The sequence below is a fragment of the Acomys minous genome, assembly GCF_964271855.1.
Source record: "Acomys minous genome assembly, chromosome: 7".
NCBI lineage: Eukaryota > Metazoa > Chordata > Mammalia > Rodentia > Muridae > Acomys > Acomys minous.
In genome coordinates this window covers 117,280,607-117,287,286 of record NC_140488.1, presented here as the reverse complement: position 1 = coordinate 117,287,286, position 6,680 = coordinate 117,280,607, and positions in this window count along the sequence as shown.

The following is a 6,680-nucleotide window of genomic DNA, read 5'->3' as shown; positions in this document are numbered from 1 at the left end:
ACGATTTCTCAGAAAACTGGGAATAGATCTTCCTCAAGACCCAGCTATTCCACTCCTTGGAATATACCCAGAAAATGCTCCACCACACAACAAGGACATATGCTCAACCATGTTCATAGCAGCCTTATTCATAATAGCCAGAAACTAGAAACAGCCTAAATGTCCCTCAGTAGAAGAATGGATAAAGAAACAGTGGTACATTTACACTATGGAATACTACTCAACTATTAAAAACAAGGAATTCCTGAACTTTGTGGACAAATGGACGGGACTAGAGATGATCATACTGAGTGAGTTAACCCAGAAACAGAAAGACTCACATGGTATATGATCACTTATAATTGGGCACTAGCCCAAAAAGCATGTCCCACGAAAGTGTTCTCTTACCAGGAGATTGGGATAAATGTGAGGACATCCTACTGGGACTCTAGGTGAGAGAAATATAGGAGATGGAGAACTAGAAGGACCCAGAGCATCCTATAAACCTACAAGAAGAACATTGTGATGGGGGGATCGGGGCCCAGGGGGGTCTGCTCAAACTATTGCACTAACCAAGGACAATACAAGCAGTAAACATCGAACCTCTATTCAGATCTAGCCAATGGACAGGGCATCCTCCACAGTTATGTGGAGAGTGGAGACTGACTCTGACATGAACTCTGGTGCCCCATATTTGACCACCTCCCCTTGGTGGGGAGGCCTGATGGCACTCAAAGAAAGAATAAGCAGGCTACCAAGATGAGACTTAACAGCCTATGACCATATAGTGGGGGAGGAGGTCCCTTTGGTCATAGACCTAGGGGAGGGGAATAGGGTGAAAGTGTGAGGGAGGGAGGAACGGGGGGAATACACGTGATGGGATAACAATTGAGTTGTAATCTGGATAAATTAAATAAATAATAAAAAAGCAGTTCTTCTGTATTGTATTCTTGTACAGGCTATTCTAGGTTTAACTAGAATCTTATCCCTTTGATGGAGAACTACTCAACTCTATTTAGCAACCCCTTTCAGCTAACTGCTCATCTCAGATTCTGTGAAACTGCATGGCTTCAGACTGTTTACTTCTGTGAATCTCATCCTGTACCTGCCAAAGGAGATGCCAGTATGTGGTTCCTGCCTTAAAAATCTCATGTTCTGGTAACTCAAGGCTACACCCAGGCCGCTGAACATTTGGGTGTGGTTCCAGCCAGCTGGAATAAATTCAATCAGTTATAGGCTGTGCCTGAATGCTAATCTTCGATGAATTCCCCATAACATCTTGGCCAGGTTATTGATTTGGTCCAACTATAATGTTAGGTGTCCATGCAAAGCACAGATTCCATTCTCTTGGGCAGAAAGAGTTTTCCCTTAGTTAGTCTTTAGTGATACTCTAATACTACATTATGTGTTCAAAACTTGTTTGTTGAGTACTGAAATCACACCATAGGCAAAAGAAGAAACTGACATTTCAGATGTTAGTAGCTCAAGGTTACTGAATTGGACACAGAGTTGAGGTCTGGGTCCCCCTTGCCATGCTTTCTGTGTCAGACATTATTTATCCTAATATGGTGGGAAAGAAAATGTAGGTGATAGTAAACTCGGAGTCACAGTCTATACCCCCAAGAAATTACATAAATGGAGGATTCTCTACCATGGCCATATAATGGGTCTGACACAAATGAAGATATTCTAAAGTGACACAAATTTCTCAATCTGACTATCAGACTATTAAAACAATATAACCCCAAGAAATGGCAGTTTCTCCAGGAATCTCATGCTAGGAGAAGGAGAGGCTATGGTCAGAGTGGAAAGATATTTTTTCACAGTTTTAATAACTTCTCAGAACAGTTTACAGGATGAGACTGAATCCCAGATAATGATAGGTCAATGGTGGGTGGAACACATCTTGATGGGACTCCTTAGATGTGCATATCCTTGGCTCTCTTTTTAAAGAGGATAGGCTCAATCTGCCTGCTCTTATAAATATAATTTTATTGGAACACAGCCTTTTGAACTCATAATAAATTGTCCATGGCTGCTTTTGTGTTATAACAAGAATTGAATGGTTGTAATGGAGACCCTTTGGCCTGTAAAAACTTAAGCTATTTACTCTCTGGCTCTTTACATAGTAAACTTTTACCACACACGTTTTTCAGAAGACAAGATCTTAGGCGATGAGGTAGATGTCTGTTGCTGTTGATACCCTATTTGGATTCATTTCACCAGCCTTTGCATCTTCCAAGTGCTGGAATGACTGGACAAACACTTACAAGCTTATGATAAGATTGTGTGAAATTTCATGCTCTGCTGTCCTTGACCAATGACTGAGCAGTCTGTGCTCCACACCTTTTGTGTAGGACCAGGTTGAATCTGTCTCTCTGCTTGAATCACAGATCACATCCTCCAGCTAGCATTTATTCTTTCAGCTACAGTCTTTCCTCTGTAAATCAGAAACAGAAAGTCCTCTGCCAAATCTTTTCTAAGAAACCCCACTCCTGACAGAAGACAAAGTTCTTGCCCTATGTGGCTTAGTCTTTGAGGTCCACCTCATGGAAGATGATTATGATAGCTTCAAAACCTGGCTTGGTGATCTGGACCAGGGAAGTCACCCCAAACAACTGTTCTAATGAACTCTTTCTTTGGCTCTTTTATTTCCCTGTGAACCAAAGCTCTGTTTGACCTGATATATTTCAAATTAAATATGAAAAGAAAAAAGTATTTTTCTTGCATTGGAATCAGAACTAGATAAAGAGAATAGGATATGTGATTAGGGTTACATCAGTGGTTCCTATAAGAAGATATGAAATTTTGACTGAGATCACTGATCAGTCAGGATGGTAAGCCTTCTGGATCCAACTTTGATACTGACCTTTGACCTCTTGCAACCATACTTAGAACATCAAGTCTCTTAACTTAATCACCAGATATTCCGATAGTAAAAGCACTTGACTTAGTTATTTCTGGAAGAACACATCGCTGACTAAATAAATGCAGAAGTAAAACTAAGTTCATCAGCTCTTTAATAATAGCTTGGTGTTGTCCACTTTCATATTCACTGAGGCTGGCTCAGGCAGATGCTGAACACTTGCAAGTAAGTGAGTGTTCCCATGCTGCAGGGCAGGACATGAATACCTGTGAGTAGCTCATGTTTGAAGCCTCTGGAAGAGATCAACCAAGCTCACTGGCGTATGTCAGAGTAAGATCTAGGTACATTTCAGCTCTGAAATTGGTTTCTGGCATATTTGTGTGCATAAATTCCTTGTTAAGGAGTGGCTAGTGGGTAGGGGTGTGTCTGGGCAGAGCTCAGGAATGTATTGTTCCAGAAAAATTGTCATAACAATTTTCAGCCTCCCTTTCCCTGACTTGGTGGAATCCCAACAATAGAAAACCTGCCCTTTGGAAGTTTGCTTTATCTTACTATTTCAGTAGCCAGAGTACTTTTGGGAGGAAACTCACAGCATTTTATTTCCTGGCTATATTTTGGAAGGCCATTCCCAGGGACCTACTCTATGTAAAACACACAGTGATGTGCTGTTCATCATTTCTTATTACAAAAATACACACACACACACACACACACACACACACACACACACACACACACACACAAAGAAGCACAGAGAGACTCAAGGTTTCCTTGCTTTGGCCTTATTTTTTAAATCAGACTTTAAAAAGGAACGTCTTTGTTTATTTTGCTTTAAAAGTATGTGTGTGTGCCTCAGTTTATATATGTGTACCACCTGAGTTCAGATTCACACAGAGGCTAGAAGAGAACATTGGATCCCCTTGAACTGGAGTTACAGATGGTTCTGGGAACAGAACTTGGGTCATCTGGAAAAGCATCCAGTGCCCTTAACCTCTGGTCCATCCCTCCAACCCAACATAGACTTTCCTCTCCTTTTCTAGTCCTTGCACTTGTCTTCTATCTCCACGCTTCTTCCGATCTCCCAAGATCTCCTTTGTGCCTTGCCTAACATTAGACAATTCACAGACAATTTATCAAGGCTTACAAAGATGGCTGTTCTCTGAGCTTCCAAAATGAGGTTGTGCACTAATGATCACAAAAAGAGCCATAGAAGGTGTCCTAGTTTGTGTAATCGTTGCTGTGATGAAATCGTCTGAACAAAAGCAAAATGGCAAGGGCAGGGTTTATTTAGCTTATGCTGCCACTTCATAGCCCATCACTGGAAGAACTCAGTACAGGAACTGAAACAGGGAAGGATCCTGGAGTCAGGAGCTGATGCTGAGGGCATGGAAGGGTGATGCTTGCTGGCTTGCTTCCTGTGACTTGCTCAGTCTGCTTTCTTATAGAAGCCAGGACCACCAGCTCAAGGATGGCACCTTTTACAATGACCGTGTCCTCCCTGCATCAATCACTAGTTAAGAAAATGCCCTGCATCTGGGTTTTATGAAGGAATTTTCTCAATTGATGTCTCTTCTTTTTAGATGACTCTAGCTTGTGTCAAGCTGATATAAAACTAGTCAGACCCCTTCAGTCCTGGGCCTTCAATTGCTACTGAGGCAGCACCTTCACCAATGGCCTCTCCTGGCCTCTCACAGTGCCAAACCTCATTTGCTCTCCATGAGCAAAGTCCATGTTTTCAAAACCAGTACCAGGTAGGTGACTCCTATGCTACCAAATTTGCCTGCTAGGGTGAAGTACAACAACGTTGGCTGCCTCTGGAAGACAGTGTCTGTGTGCTGACTCTCAGGCAACACTTCCCAGAAGATTTCTCCTCAATGATGCTGGTCTCATCTCCTTCTAAGCAGCATCCATTGTGCTAGTATGACAAAGGCTTTTGCCCTAGCGGCTCTAGTATTTTGCTGATCACAGCCAGTTCTTCAGCTCCAGCTGACTGGACACCGCTGACCTTTAGGACAAGACATGTCCAAGGACTATACCTGTATTGAGATATCTATGGAAAGGAATCTTTTCCCAACTACTCAAAAACGTTACATAATCCCAAAAGTCATAGGAACATTTACTAAGCAAAATTCTTACTTGCCTTCACAGTTGTGCTGGTCCACTAGAAATATATTCAACATCTTTGAAGCATTGTACTCCATCAATGATCACAGGGGACTGAAGAAGCACAACTTCTAAGTGGCCAGGCTATTTATACTGTATGTAGAATATGGACAATTGGCTCCGGATATATCAGGCTTTTGGAGACAGACCTATAATCCCAACCCCCAGGAGGCTGAAGCAAGACTATTGATACCTCAAGGCTGACTGGGATGCATAGCAGAGACCCATCTCAACAAAACAAAACACAAACAAACAAACAAACAAACAAACAAACAAAAAAACAGTGGTGGGAAAGAGAAAAGATGAACAAAGTCAACAATCACAGGTTGCATTAGCTTCATAAGTCTAAGCCAGAAAAAACAATGTGGGTATTAAGGAAGAAAAGGGAAAGAAACAGGACAAATAAAGATGTAAAATATAAATAGCAGGGAAAAGATAGGAGGCACTGCTGTGACTGACACTTGAAGGTTATACCATGGAGATACACAGACTCCGAAATTACAAACTGAAGCTGAGTGTAGGTGTGCACTTGAAGTCTTAGCACTTGAGAGGTCCAAAATAAGAGGACAGCAAGTTTCAGGTAAGGCTGTGCTACACAGTGAGTCCAAGGCTATCCTGTCTTACATAGTGAGGCTCTGTCACAGAGAAGGTTAGGAGGGAGTTTTCCCCTTCCCTTTTCAAGCATTTTGGAACCATCCATCACAATATAGACACAGCCAAATCTAACAACCATAGCATAACAACCAGTCCTGAAAATGGCACAGAAATGGCAGCAAGAAATCCCAGTCACAAGTTTTGCCAAGAAGAAGCAGGCAAACAACTTGAAAACTATCAGTACAAGAGCTTAGCTATTTAGACCCTTGTAAAGTACAAAAATGTTTAGGTCGAGATCCTAAAAGGTATCAGCCACAAGCTATATCAACTTGCCTTCTTCCTTGTTTACCCTAAGCTTTTGAAGTATGCTGGGCCCATATTGTCAAAGGTCACAGGCTCTTCCCAGTAAAGGCCAAAGCCCAAACCAAGGCTCTATCTGGCTATCAGGTGCCCAAAGCTGCCCAGGCTCCATGAAAGTCCCATAGTGGAAGCCTCTGTCTACTAATATAAGAACAGACCACTGAGCCTTCCTGGCTATCACCTGAAGATGGCTTGTGTCTTGTCTGTTTCTAAAAATAAATCTGAAGGCATAAAAGAAAAACAAAGGAACACTGGGAGGAAGAGAATAAGAAGTTAGAAATAAGAAATAAGGTTGGGGCAGAAAGGGAGGTGAAATTGTAATGTGGTCTCATTCCGTCATCTTGGAAATCCTCTATCTCTGGTCAATTTCTCATGTTGTCTCTTTTGGGCCATAGATTGATTTACATGACTTTTGAGATACTCTGAAGTTCCTAGATAAAGAAGGTTTTATTGAGAATTCTTACTATAAATTGTGTTAAATTTGGGGGCAAATAAACCAGCGATGTGTGGCTGCACTATTTTATTTTTTGATCCTTAGGTTTATGGAGCCAAGTGAAAAGCATCAGGGTTTATTTTCTGTTAAGACTGAGACAAAGATTAAGGTAATTAGAAACCATGGCTTGCTTTGGGTTTTAGGAAACACTAGAGCAATTTAGGCAGAAATATTGTGGAATTTCATTAGGTTTCTATATTCTTTTCCCCAGATTCATAGTTCATG